Genomic DNA, 14,195 nt, shown 5'->3' with positions numbered 1-14,195 from the left:
GAGAGATGTTAATTGTGAATGCCATGGACTTTTGACACCTCCTCCAACAAGACCACACTGCCTAATCCTTCCCAAATAGTTCCACCAATGAAACTGGGTAGCCCAAACTTTGGCACATGTTTAGGATTATAGTATCTTCCTGGTTAATTGTTCCCTTGATCCGAATGAAGCATTCTTCTATATCTCTTTTTGATTACTTTTAGTTTGAAGTCTGTTTTATCAGATATCACAGCAATGCCTGCTAGTTTTCTGGTCTCATTTGTTTGGCAGTTTTCCACCCTTTTGACTTTAAGGTACTATCCTTTGAAGGTAAAATGAGTTTCTTTTAGACTACTACAGGATGGATTTTGTTTCTTAACTTACCCAATTACCTTCTATGTTTTTTACTGGGGAATTGAGGCCATTAATACTTAAAGTTATTATCAAAAGGTGTGTGTTGATTGCTCTCATTTATTTTTTTGTTTTGCTGTTGGTGTTCTTAATCCTATTTTGTGTTTCTGTAATTATAGCTTCATTTCTTTTCTTTCTGTGGCCCTCCTGGCTGTGCTTATTCTCCAGTCTGAAGTATCATTTCCAGTCTTCCACATAGGACTGGCTTTGTGGATATGATTTCTTTTTTTAGCTTATTTTTATCATGGAGAGTCCATCCCATCCCGTCCCCCTTTCAAATATGGTAGATACCTTTGCTAGGTCCAGTTTGGCATCTGTGGTCTTTCTTTTGAGCCACCAACCATCTCGAAAATCATGACATGGAACTTTTATTAGTTATGAATGCTCAGCCTTATCTCACACCAGTCCTACTAGCTCTTATAACTCAATTTAACCTGGTTTTCTTCATCCATATCTCGTCTTCTTGGGACTTTTTACCTTTCTTTTATTCTATATGTGCTCTTGTATCTGTATGGGTGTGTCTTTCCTTTGGGGAAGCTTTCTTCTATGATCCTGTTGAAGATCTGGTCCATGCCATTAACCAGAGATTCTTTTTCTATGCCTAAACGTTGTAGGGTTGGTCTTTTCAGGGTGTCCCAAAGCTTCTTTACAATCTTTTCACTTTTAAAAGTATTGTTATTTTTTTTTTGAAACAGTGTTTCTCTGTGTAGGCCTGGCTATCCGGGAACTCTCTCAGTAGATCAGGCTGGTCTTGAACTCAGATTCATTTCCTCATTCTTGGATTGAGTAATCCAGTTCCTTCACTTTATCTTTGAGTCCTGATATTCTGTTTTCTATTTGATCAGTTAGGCTTTTCATTGACTTTTCTTGGGGGGTTATTGAGTTTTTAAATCAATTTTAAGCTTGAATTTTCTATTTTGGTCTCCTTTTTCAAATTTTGAATTGTTTCCATCATTTAATTCATGTGTCTATTGTTGTTTTATTTAACTTATCTCAGTAATTTATTCCCCCTGCTTTAAGTACATGAAGTGTTTATGTCTTCTTCAACCTCCTTGAGCTCTTTGATCATATCCTTTTCAATTCTTTGTCCCAGGTTCAAATATTTTGAGAACATTTCTACGTGACTAGTGAGGCTTTATTTTTTTATGGCAGAGGATATTATCTTGATTGTCATATGTAAGATTCTAGCTACCTTAGACAAGGTAAGTATAGGAACTAATAGAAGCTGAGTGACAGGCAATAGACCTGGGTTGTGGAGGCAATGAAAACTGAATATTTCCCTTTTTAATGCCTGGAGTCATAACACAATTTGTGCGTTTGTTGGGGGGTAGTTCTAGATAAGCCTTCACCTTATTTTTTGAAACAGTGTCTCTCTCTGAACCTAGAGCTCATCAACTCTGCAAAAGAGGCTGATCCTAAAGCATCCCTGTGTCTATTGCACCAGCACTCCTGGGACTTTTGGGGTGCCAGTCATCCAAACTCAGATTCTCGGGCTTACATGGCAAGTTCTTTAGCAACTGAGCCACCTGCCTCATCTCATGTCACAGGGTTCCTGGAAAACCACAAAACCACAAGGGTCAGCACGAGAGTCTTACAGCAGCCAGCACAGTGTTCATGCAATTGGAGCAAAGGAAGTCCCAAGGGATGAGGACTGGAGGCAGGCTACAAGAATGGTTGAAATTTTGTGCTTGCACAGAAAGAAACTGGGTCAGAATCCCTGTGGGCTTGTTTAGCCTTTTAGTTCCTAGTTGTAACCTCTTGTTTGAATGGGTGTATAAATCACCATCTAATTATTTCAATATTTTCTCATCAAGGGAAATGCTTTCATGGAAAGGGAAAAAGTCAAAGATGAAACTTATTAACGTCTTAGGTCTGTAATAATTTAGGTGTCATTAAATCTGTAGACTAGGCTTCATTTGTCCTTGACCTCAAACAGTGATTATCAAGCCTTCCATTGTAGCCTTTTAACAGCTCACCAAGTGCTGATGTGAGACTCATTTTAAAAACCGACAAATAATCACCAGAGAACATGCTAAGCTTGTTTTTTACCATAATATGAACACACTGCAGTACATTTTAACATATTAACCACAAGGTAAGATTTGATTATTTAGCATTTTCTGGAAGCAACTGAATCATTTATGATCACCTTTTTCACAAGTCTCTCTTTTTATTCTCTTGAGACTTCTGTCAAAGTTTACAAAGAATTCAGAATTACATGCTCAAGTGTTTATTAAACGATGCATAATTTTGGTTGGGGTGTCATTTCTGCTTACTCTTCAAACATGTTGATTTTCCATTTTCTTGCCTGTATTACACAAAGATTTCAGGGCACCCCAGCTAGTTTCTCTGTACTGATTGCTGGCAAGATGTAGTCCTTTCTCATCCACAGTGGTTAGAAACCTGTCTGTGGAAGAACTATTAAGTCATAATGGCATCTTCTAAAGCAGATTGGAACCCCAGAAGCCCATTTTGTCTGAGGAACCAGTGGACATCTTCCCATCCTACCAATGCCTGTATCTATGGCAGCTGAAGCCTGGCTAGTTGCTGCTTTCTCCCTTGCATTTGCTGCCTTGAGATCTCCATCTTTAACCCCTTACACTCTGAAGAAAACCCGCAGAGAGAGTTGAGTCAGCAGACTCCCATCTACAAGGGCCTCCAAGTGCTTTACAAATTCCATTGGGGGAAGCCCAGGATCTTTCCATCAACATTAAGAACAATAGGTACCAGGGGACAGAGGCTCTTCCTAAATCAACCCTTGTCCTCCACTTAAGTAGGTCATGCCTTCTTTCACAGAAAAGCCCCAGGGCCTGGTTGACTTGATGTAGTCTATTATCCAGATGCACACCCTCATTTGAGTGGACTATTGCCAGGTCTTTAATTCTGTTTGACATCGAGGAGAAACACTTTACTCAGGCAGCTTAAGATGCAGAGGAGAACATGCCATACCTGGGTAGATGTCCCAGCCAATGCTCAGAATTAGCTTCCAGGAGATTCTTTCAGTCACAAATATGATAAAGTTCTCAGATATATTTCAGGGACCTGGTGAGATTACAGATCAGTAGTGTGAGGCATTTTGTCATTACGTTCCTTCCTGCCTGGAGCATCTGAGACTCAGTGGATGGTTGATATAGCCTTTGCTGGCCAGGCCAATGACATTGCACATGCAAGTGGCAAAATTGAGAGAGTTTCACCTGTGTGAGTGCCTGGAGTGATCAGAACAGGTCAGTCCAGGGCTTGTCACCAAACCACCTGGACCCTGCATCAGGTTGTCCCCAGGCTTACACACTTCTGGGTCTAATCCCTATGGAAGCAGTCTTTTTCTTTCTTTCCTCTAGCTTTATTTTTTTATTGAAAATAGTTAATTTGATTACCTTTTCATGGGTTTAGACCTTACAGACACTGTCTTTGTATCTACTTGCTCCTCAATGCTAGCCTTTTTCACTTTTTGATGGAAAAATCCAGACAGTGGGAACTTGGACTTGTCCATTTGTGGCACCATGTTGGCCTCAAGTTTAACTTTCCCAGCAGGCATGGATAACTTTACACTGCTCCAATAAAGGACTGCCTTACAGCTGGTTAGAACGAGAAAAGAGGGCTGTATCAAGGGAACATGGCTTCTTAAGAGAAGGCTCAACTCTGCTACCAAAAAGCCAGGCATCGGGGTTCTCTTTGTCCCAAGGGTAGCTTGGCCCAGAGAGGAAAAAGACTGTTTGCGCTATCTCGATCTAACAACTCCATGCTTGGTTCAGGAATTGCTCAGGGCAGCTGGCTGCTTTTGAATTGAGGTGACCAAGCAGTAATAACTTTAATGGATCTCAAGGGTCAGTACTGGCTCACAAAATGCTGGGATGGTCAGACACCTGGGAATTCTATAAGCAGAACTTAGAGCATTGGCCCAGCCTTCCAGACAGCAAGGATAAGTGCCACAGTTTTAGAGACTCTAAGAATGCCTTCACTTCACTCCATGTACATGGGGCCTCTATAAGGAAAAGAACCTGATCGATTCTGGATCAAAAGACATAAAGCATGTCAAGGGAATCGGGAGCTTTTAGAGGCTGTGTGGGACCCTAAGAGAGTCATCATTATGTACTTCCAGGGATACCAGAAGGGAGATGCTACAATGTTGTTGGTTGTCTCATTACTCTACTCTTTGGGGAGCCCTCCACCCAGCTCCCAAGTAAATACCCACAGTGGCTTATTCTTTCTTATAAAAGCTGGCTTTTCTCAAATTATCCAGTCTATCTTTTGCCTCTGGGATTTTACCTTTCTCTATTTCTGCATCTTTCATTATTTACTCCATGACTGGCTGGGTGGCTGGGCAGCTAGGTGGCTGGCCCATAGCACCCTCATCTCTTTGTTCTCTTGCTCCTTGATCTTGCTCTTTTCCTCCTTCTATTTATTCTGTCTGCTAGCCCTGCCTGTCCTGTCTCCTGCCTTGCTACTGGCTATTCAGCTCTTTATTAAACCAATCAGGTGTTTTAGACGGACAAAGTAACACAGCTTCACAGAATTAAACAAATCCAACATAAAAGAATGTAACACATCTTTGAACTATTAAACAATGTTCCACACATAAATAAATGTAACTACAAACTGCAAAAACAAAACTACAGCTGCCTGAGGGAAATTGTAAAGCAGACCAGAAGGACAGTTGGCATCCTCCAGAGGGACAGTAGAATCAACAGCTTTAACTGCCACACTGTTCTACAGACTGATAGCTAAGCAGGATTGCTTCATTTGAGATTGAGTGGAAGCCATCTCGCCAGGGCTGGTGGAAGTTTGAGGACCAAGGAATAACAACCCCTGAGGCCACTACCCTGCTCCATCATGGATACCTTATCAGTCTCAAGACTACTCTGGGTTGACACTTTTACAGACGTCTGCCTCTAGCATAGTCTAGTTGGTGTCTGAACAATGTGAAACCTGTGTCTAAAACAACCTCTACCAGGAAACTATCGACTGGAAAAGGTATATGAGGCTGCTAAGCTTCTCTTAAAGAAGGTCATCCCTTGAGCTGAACTTCCTATCTCTGCAGAATCAGGCAGGTGGCTAAAGAAAGGGTTAAAGGTAATCTTGAAGCTTTTACAGCATACCACTCCCAGAGCTCGGGGAAGGAAGAGTGCATGAACTGGACATTAAAACTGAAGTTAAGCAAACTGTCAAAGGATTCATTTACACTGAGATTAGTTGGTCCCAGTTGCTTTGTTAAGAATTAGACCTACCCCTACCAGTTCTTTACAGATATCCTCCTCTCATTACTAGATACATATGGGGAGACTTAAGAGAATTGTGCGATATCACTTTAAGACAACGGATTCAGGTTATTGGCTCATCTTGTAGATCATAGTGTTCACAAGTCTGTGAACCTCTCCGTGGAGGCCCACCCCTTTAAAACCTGGATATATGGTATGGGTTAAAAAACTGAATGCCCAGCCTGAAACCCACCTGGAAAAGGCTGTTCACTGTTGTCTTATGCACTCTCACTGAAGTAAGGGTAACTTAGGTGACTAGCTACATCATAACAGAGAAAACCAGCTTCTGGCAATTATGTGTGTGTTCCTGACCCATCAACATTGTGTAATCTCACTCCACAGAGAGGTCAAGTGGAGATCCCGGAGGACCTGGAGGAACCAGAGGATGAGAGCATCCAAAGACTACAGCGCTGTCCTGATCATTCCAAAAGCTATCCAGTCTACCCAGGCACAAGATAAGAAGTCAACAAGTCAACCACCTGATGCACAGCAAACATTTTGTCCCTTTGTAGTGCTTTGCTACCCTTTGCCTTTATCTATGGCTCTGATCCTCACTTTAGCTCTCACAATGGTTTGGCAGAACTGGGCCCAGCCAAATGCACTTATGATAAAAAGGGTTCTGTGCTGGCTAGTTTTATGTCAACTTGATATAGTTTAGAGCTATTTGGGAAGAGGAAACCTCGGGTAAGAAAGCTCTCCCACTGGAATGACCTGTGGGCAAGCCACTGGTGCATTTTTTGACTGGTGATTGAAGTGTGAGCTCCCAGCTCACTTGAGGTGGTGCAAACCCTGGGGAGGTGGTCCTGGGTGATTATAAAGTAGGCTGAGCATACTATGAGGAGCAAGCCAGTAAACAGCACTCCTCCATGGCCTCTACATCGGCTCTTACCTCCAAATTTCTGTCCTCCATGAGTTCCTGCCCTGACTTCCCTCAGTGATGAACATTCACCTGAAAATATAAGATGAAATACCCCCAACCCGAAGCCAGCTGTTTTTGGTGACAATGTTTTACAACAATGACAGAATCCCAACCTAAGACAGGTTCCTTTTAATACCTTTTTGCATCTTTGGGGTAGGATGTGTAACTACTGTCTACTGTTACTACCATTGTGTGATATTCACAACCCTCCTTCTTTGATCATTGCATCTGCACTCTACAGCATGGCCTAAGCTTAGACCAAACCTTTCCTTGCCATAGGGAGAATCTTAGGTATTTGTATGAACAGCACAACCATTTATACTATCTGACAATAGGAAAACCAACACACAGTGCTTCTCTCATGAATAATGGCTTATGGTTTGGCACTGCTGAGATGGGGGGCATTTATTAAATGAACCCAGGTTCCCAGATTCCAGTGTCAGTATTTTTTATATGTATATGGCCATTAGCAATAACTCTTTACTGATCATCAATTATGGAAGTCTGTCATGAGGATGGAGTATAGGTTTAAAGATGAATATAAGTGTGAATAAACTTCACGGAGCCACATGTCACAATGATCACTGGACTTACTGTCCTACCTGAGCTGTTTCATGGACCACATTGAAGGATAAAAATAAGATAGCACTGTACAAAAGGGTGTTGCCACTTCCAGCTGGAAATTGGGAGGGTGTAGCCCTCTCAATTTCACAATCATTAAACCAGAAGATGTGAAATAAAAGAATGTCCACAAAATAGGTACACACATACACACACACACAGACCCTGACTTAGAAACCATACTATTACTTCATAAGAGTCACAGTCCCACTCCAAGCTTCATCTCACAAGGTCATTCATTCCTTTTATGAAGAAATAAAAAGTCTTCTTTGTATCATCGACCACAGGAAACTAGTTCTTGGCCGTGGCAGAGATAGCTCAAATACTAAAACTCTCCTCCTGCTTTGTATGTGGAAAAACTAACATAAGGAATCAATGGCTCTGAGAGACTATAGAGCTAGACCCCTTTGAACCCCATGATGAAAGGGGTTTGACTCCTCAAAAACCTCAATTATTGTGAAAAATTCCATTGCTCAATGGGGAAAAGTCTGTATTTCTGTGGGGAGTCTGACCTTCCTAGGCCAAAGGTTTTATAGTATACCTGCCCAAAAGATCCAATGGAAAGAATCCTCAAACTGTTCAGCCAGTACTACACCCTTTGTCTAACTTTTCTCATCTTTGGCAGGTGCAGGACAATGTTAATATTAACATTTAATATCAAACCCAGGTGAACTATACTGGATATTTTAAAATCAGCTTTATGTTCTACTTTCCCAAAACCAGGTAATGATCATATGTATTGGGAACTCCCCATTACTCCTTCTTCCTGTTCCATCTTACCAGATGGGGACACTTGGGAGTATAGGTATATGAGGACTTGGGAACCTAAAGGAAACAACTGCCCTCACAAACTGGTGAATGGAAAGATAATGGATGATTCTCTGAATATATAATCCATTATATAGTTCAAACACCTGGGCAGAGGAGTGGTCCTGGGGTTACCACACTCCTGCATATATGTTAAATTGTATTATCTGGTTACAAGCTGTAGTTATAATCATAACCAATGTAACTACCACAGTCCTTAACTTACGAGTTAAGCAAGAAATCAAGATGCATAACACCATAAAATCTTCTTAGTTTTACAGTATTAACTTGCATTTGAAGGGAGAGTCTGTAGAAAGTTTAGTTTTAGCAACTGTTTACAAACAGTTGATGAAGGAAAGGTCATAGAAAGAAAAACAAGCAAACAAACACAGACAAAATGAAAAGATTACCATATCCTGGTCCATACCTGGAATGATTGAAATCCAGATAATTTATCTGGGGTATGGTTTTCAATTTTTGGAAGATTCCAGACCCTTATAGATGTTATGCACTTAGTTCTAGGAGTCTGCTTGATTTTTACCTGCATAGATAGACTATGCAAGGTAAGTTCATCTCCAATCTCATAGAAGCCGTGATCAGAAAAGGAATGGCCACCCATGTTATGATGTATGAAAATATAAGCCCTTAAACTAAGATGATGCTCTTTAACACCCACAACAGAATTGAATTGCACATTAAAAGGGGGTTGTTATAGGAAACTCCTAAGTGCTAAGAGGAAGTAAAACAAGAAGGAATCATTTGAGCAAGTGAATGTTGTCGTGCTTGCACACAAACCCACTCCATTGATATTGCTTGTTTCTATTATGTGGTTTCTGTATAGTTTTGTCCTTTGTGGTCAGGAAAAAATACAGGATATTATTTCAGTTTTCCTAAATTTGTTGAGACTTGCTTTGTGTCCTACTATGGTTGATTTTGGAGAACATTCCATGGACTGCTGAGAGTAAAGTGAACTATTTAGTGTTTGGATGGAATGTTCTGTAGATATCTGCTAGAGACATTTGATTTATTATGTCATATAATTCCAGAGCTCATTTAGTTTTTGTCTAGATGACCTATCTTCTGCTGAGAGTTGGTAATTGAAGTCATCTACTATGGCAATGTGAAGGGCAGGATGTGATTTAACTGCAGCAGTGTTTGTTTTATGAACTTGATGCCCTAATAACTATATCTGCTTGTTTCCTAGTTCAATTTGCTTGAAAGTATTTTTCCATCCTTTTACCCTCAGTGGTGTCTGTCATTGATGGTTAAGTTTATTTCTTGGAGGTTGCAAAAAGATGGATCCTGTTTTCTAATCTGTTAGTCTATGACTTTTTCTTGGGAAATTGAGACCATTAGTGTTGAGAGCTATTATTTAACAATGTGTATTAATTACCGTTATTTCATTGTGATGCCACTTTCTTAAACCTTTTTTGGTTATCTGTTCTGGAATTAATCTTTGTGCCTTCTTGGGTGTGATCAACTGTTACTGTAGACCAAAATACTCTTTCCAGTATCTTCTGTAGAACTGGCTTAATGGACATAAATTCCTTAAGTCTGTTTTTATCATGGAAAGTTTTTTATTTCTCCTCTAATTATAGTTGATAGTTTCCCTAGGTATAGTAGTCTAGGCTGGCATCTATGTTTGTTCAGAACTTGTAGATCATCAGTCCAGACTCTCCTGGTTTTTAAAGTCTCCATTGAAAATTCAGGTGTTAATCTGGTGGGCCCACCTTTATATGTGATTTGGCATTTATCTTTTGCTGTGTTTAATATCCTTTGTTTTTCACATTTAATGTTTTGATTATTAACTGGTTTAGGGTGTGTCTGGTCCGATTTAATGTTGTGTATGCCCCTTGCATCTTGATAGACGTCTCTTTCCTTAGGTTTGAGAAATCTTCTTCTATGATTTTGTTAAAAATATTTTTTGTAGCTTTGACCAGGGTTTCATCTTCTTATACCTAGGATTCATAATTTTGATCTTTTATAGCACTCCAGAATTGACTAAGAGATCCATTTCTTCTACCTTTTCTTCAAGACTTGTTCTTTTCCTCTTGAATCTATTGATGAGATTTACCTCTAAGTTTCTTTTAATACTTCTGAGGTTTTCAGTTTAAGTTCCATTTCAGTTTGTATTTTCTCTAGAAATTCTATTAAATAATATCTCAAATTATTTCATTCAACTTTTTGTGTTTCAGGGTCTTAATTCGGGCATTTGTTCATAATCTGTGAGGTCCTTTCATGTATTTATAACTTGTATTTTGAAATCATTGTCTTGGGTATCAGTTAATTTTCTTGGGGAGCTTTAGAATGGGGACACAATTTCTGGAGGAGGCATATGGTTAATTGGAAATTCATATTTTTGTATATTTCTGATGGAACAGAGGCCTGTGAAAAGGGTTATTTGTTTCTTGGTGTAGCTATCTGGTTTCACCTTTGTTGAGTAGTTGTTTGGGTCTTTGTTTATTGTTATCTCAACTTATTATTCAGTGACCTAGCTGAGTGGTATTGGTGTTTGGTGTCGGTGTTGGGGTTACTTTGTCTTGATTTGTGAATGGTCTTAGCTTAGTTAGAGTTCGTTGTAACTTCTGAACCTAGGATCAAAACTTCTATAGGCAGACATATTCTTGTTGTTGTTATTTAGAAGTCTGTGGAGGACAGTGGTGCTAATGCCAATTCAATTTAAGGAAATATATTTAAGATTTTAATATATTTTGATCATATCTTCCCTCCCTTAATTCCTCCACACATACAAATTTTGAACAATTTTCTAATTCAGGTGGCCCAGTATGAACTAAAAATGTCCTCTATAGACTCATGTATTGAAACACTTCATCCTCAGTGGACAGCACTTTAGGAGGTAAGGCTTTGCTGAGTAAGTATGGGACTTGAAGGTTTAAAGGTGCATCCTACTTCCTGTTCACTGAATCTGTTTCCTGCATGTGAAGGAAATGTGACATGCCAGCTTCCTGCTCTTTCTCATTACCTTGGTCTATTCTTCTGGAACTGTATGACAAAATGAAGTCTTTCCTTTTTTGTTGCTTTGGAAAAATGGCATTTTATCACAGCAACAGAAAAGTAAATAATATATAGAGCGGGCTTAACAACAATAAAACTAAGCTATGCACTATTTTTGAAATAAATTCTTTTTAGGTTTTATATCTGGGATGATTTTAGAAATAACTCAGTTAAGTTTTGATTTGTGTGGAAAGGAATGAGAGGTAAAAGAATAGACGATTTCTTGGTCTACTCTGTGGCAGGTGACTATGCTTGTTGAATCTCTATTGAGAAACTTGTCAGCTGCCTGGGAAAGAAGGGGAGGGTGGAGGTGTAGACTGACACACACAGCAGAGGAAAGCAAGTCACAACTGAATGTCCCAGGAAACTATTCTCACCATTTACATCAGAAACAGAAGTTGGTATAACCACCTTCTCAGGGAGGAGTCCCAATGGGAGATCACATGCAGGTCCAGGGAGCCTCCTACAGGGCCCATCAATTAGCAGTAGCTCCTCTGCCAGGGGTAGAGCCTCATGAATTGTTGTCTCGTCTGGGATGCTGGGATATGGGATGATGGAATGCTGACAGGCCAAATCTCTTGCAGGCCTCCTGCAGGCAAGAATAACTGCTGTGAGTTCATGAGTGCAACGGCATGGCTTGTCCAGAAAGACAGTGTTTCCCAATACTCCACTGCCTTTTATCTTCTTCCTTTCCTCTTCTCCAGTATTCCCCAAGCCTTCAGCTGTGTGTGATATAAGTGCCCCATTTTGGCCAGTCATGTCTTTGCACTGATTGCTGTCCAATCCAAAAGGAAGCTTCTCGGACCCAAGTAGAGAGAAACACTAATGTATAGGTGTGCACATAAATATTTAGAAAGTAATTTGGCAAAATGTCCCCTTGGTAAAGTATCAGTAATAAGTTCACCACATTGGAGCCTATGCCTTCCCTAACCATGGACTGTAGACAAAATTACAGCAGCAGGCAAGTGCTCCCTCCTCTGGAACAGGCCTCAAATCCAGTCAGTCAAGGTGCACTTGTACCGACTAGCACATTTTCCCTGGCAGGCCAGAATTGTAACATGCAGGGGCCACTGTTGGGTAAGAATGTTAATGATGGTTCTCCTCCATAAGCCTATGTAGTACCTTCAAGACTATGAAAGTTAGCCAGCAGGGAGGGAGGAAGTTTCTAGATCACTTCCAGATTGATTTCTCTATGCCCTGCAATCACAATGCTTTGTATTTTCAGCAATAGGGTCTTACCATGTTGTTATGGTAACTAAATGAGGGCGGTGGCAATCGCCTTGTCTTGTAGGGGCTTTAGGAGACTGCCCAACCAAACAATTGCAGGAGAGTTCATGCCTAGTATTGAAGATTTTACTTAATAACTTACAGCATTTGAAGGAACCATTTTCACTCATCCAGGTTACTTCTTTTCATATTACTTTGAAGAAAATTGTATTTTTAATCAGATTAATCCCAACCCCTTTAAAAATTTTAACCTCAAGCATTACCCGCTTATACTTTTTTTTTTTTTGGTCTTTTGAGCTGTCCTGGAACTAGCTCTGTAGAGCAGGCTGACCACTTCTACTTTACCATGAAATTGTTCTACTATCTCTTCCCATTTAGACCCCCCACTCCATGTGAACTTTCTAGCTTCCCAACCCCTATAGACACTCTGAATTAAAGACACAAACCTGACATGTCAAAGCTAGGATCCACATATGGAAAGAAACATGTAATGTTTATCTTTCTGGCTCCGGGTCACCCCACTTTGTATTATTCTTTCCAATCCTTCCAATTTTCCTGCAAATTTCACAGTTTTATTTTTCTTTCATACTGAATAAAATTTCATTGTGTATATATACATTTTCATAATGTGTTGATCAGTTGATGGACATGTAGGATAATTCCAAGCTACTGTGAATAGAGTAGCAAGGAACATGGGCATGTAAGTCTCTATGTTATAGGGTAGATGTACAAGAGTGGTATTCCTGGTAGTTCTATTTAGATTTTTACAGAACCTCCATGCTGACTAAAAGGTGGCTACACGAATTCATATTTCTACCAGCAATAGGTATGGATGCCCCTTTCCTTATACCCTCATCTGCATCATTTCTGATCATTTCCATTCTTGAAGATAGCCATTCTGATGGATGTGAGAATTTTAATTTGTATTTACATGAAAACAAAAGATATTGAGTACTTTTAAAATACTTATCAGCCATTTATATTTCTTTTGAGAACTCTTTGTGTAGTTATATAGCTGATATTAGATTGGGTGGTTTGTTTTCTTGATATTTCATTTCTTATGTTCTTTGTATAATTTATGCAAAGAACTCTGATGTACCTACAGTTGCCCAAAAATTTATTTCATTCTGTAGGCTATGTCTTTATTTGACTGAAAATTCCTTTTACTCTGTATAGGCTTTTCTTTCATGAGCTCCCATTTGTTAGTTATTGGTCTTATTTCCTGAGTGATTAGAATCTTTAGAAAGTTCTTGTCTGTGTTTGTATCTCAACATGTACTTCTTAGTTTTATCTAATAGTTTCAGAATTTCAGGCCTAATATTGAGGTTCTTCAACAATTTTGAATTTATTTGTGCAGTGTGAAGGAAAAGGATCTAATTTCATTTTTACTCTTGTAAGTATCCAGCTTTTCCTGCATGATTCTATCTTTTGTCCTCTGTGGGGGTTTTGGCGTCTTTCTCAAAGATCTAGTGGATATAGTTGCATTCTCTGCTCTAACTCATTAATCTGTGTCAATTTTTGTGCCTGCATCAAGAGTACCACTTTTATCAGTGTGGCTCTATGGAATAACTTGAAATCAAGCAGGTGATACTTTTAACACTGTTCTTTTTCACTCAGGATTGCTTTGGCTACAAGGCTGTTTTAGTTGATTTTCTATGGCTGTGATAAGACAACATGACCAAGGCAACTCATAAGAGTTAATTTGGGATTGTGGTTACAGAGCCATAAGTCTGTCATAGCAGGGACTCATGGGTAGCAAGAGGCCATAGCAGTAGCAGAAACGTCTGAGACCTCATATCCTGAAGAAGGCAGAAAGCAAAGAGAGTGAACTGGAAATCATGCATGAATTTTAAACCCCAAAGCCTGCCCCTAGTGACATACTTTCTCCAACAAGGCTACAAATCTAAACCTATACAAACAGCATCACCTACCAGGGACTAAATATTCAAACAGCTGAGTCT

This window comes from Mesocricetus auratus, unplaced genomic scaffold (assembly GCF_017639785.1).
Source record: "Mesocricetus auratus isolate SY011 unplaced genomic scaffold, BCM_Maur_2.0 Super-Scaffold_6730, whole genome shotgun sequence".
Lineage (NCBI taxonomy): Eukaryota > Metazoa > Chordata > Mammalia > Rodentia > Cricetidae > Mesocricetus > Mesocricetus auratus.
This window is presented reverse-complemented; position numbering follows the sequence as displayed.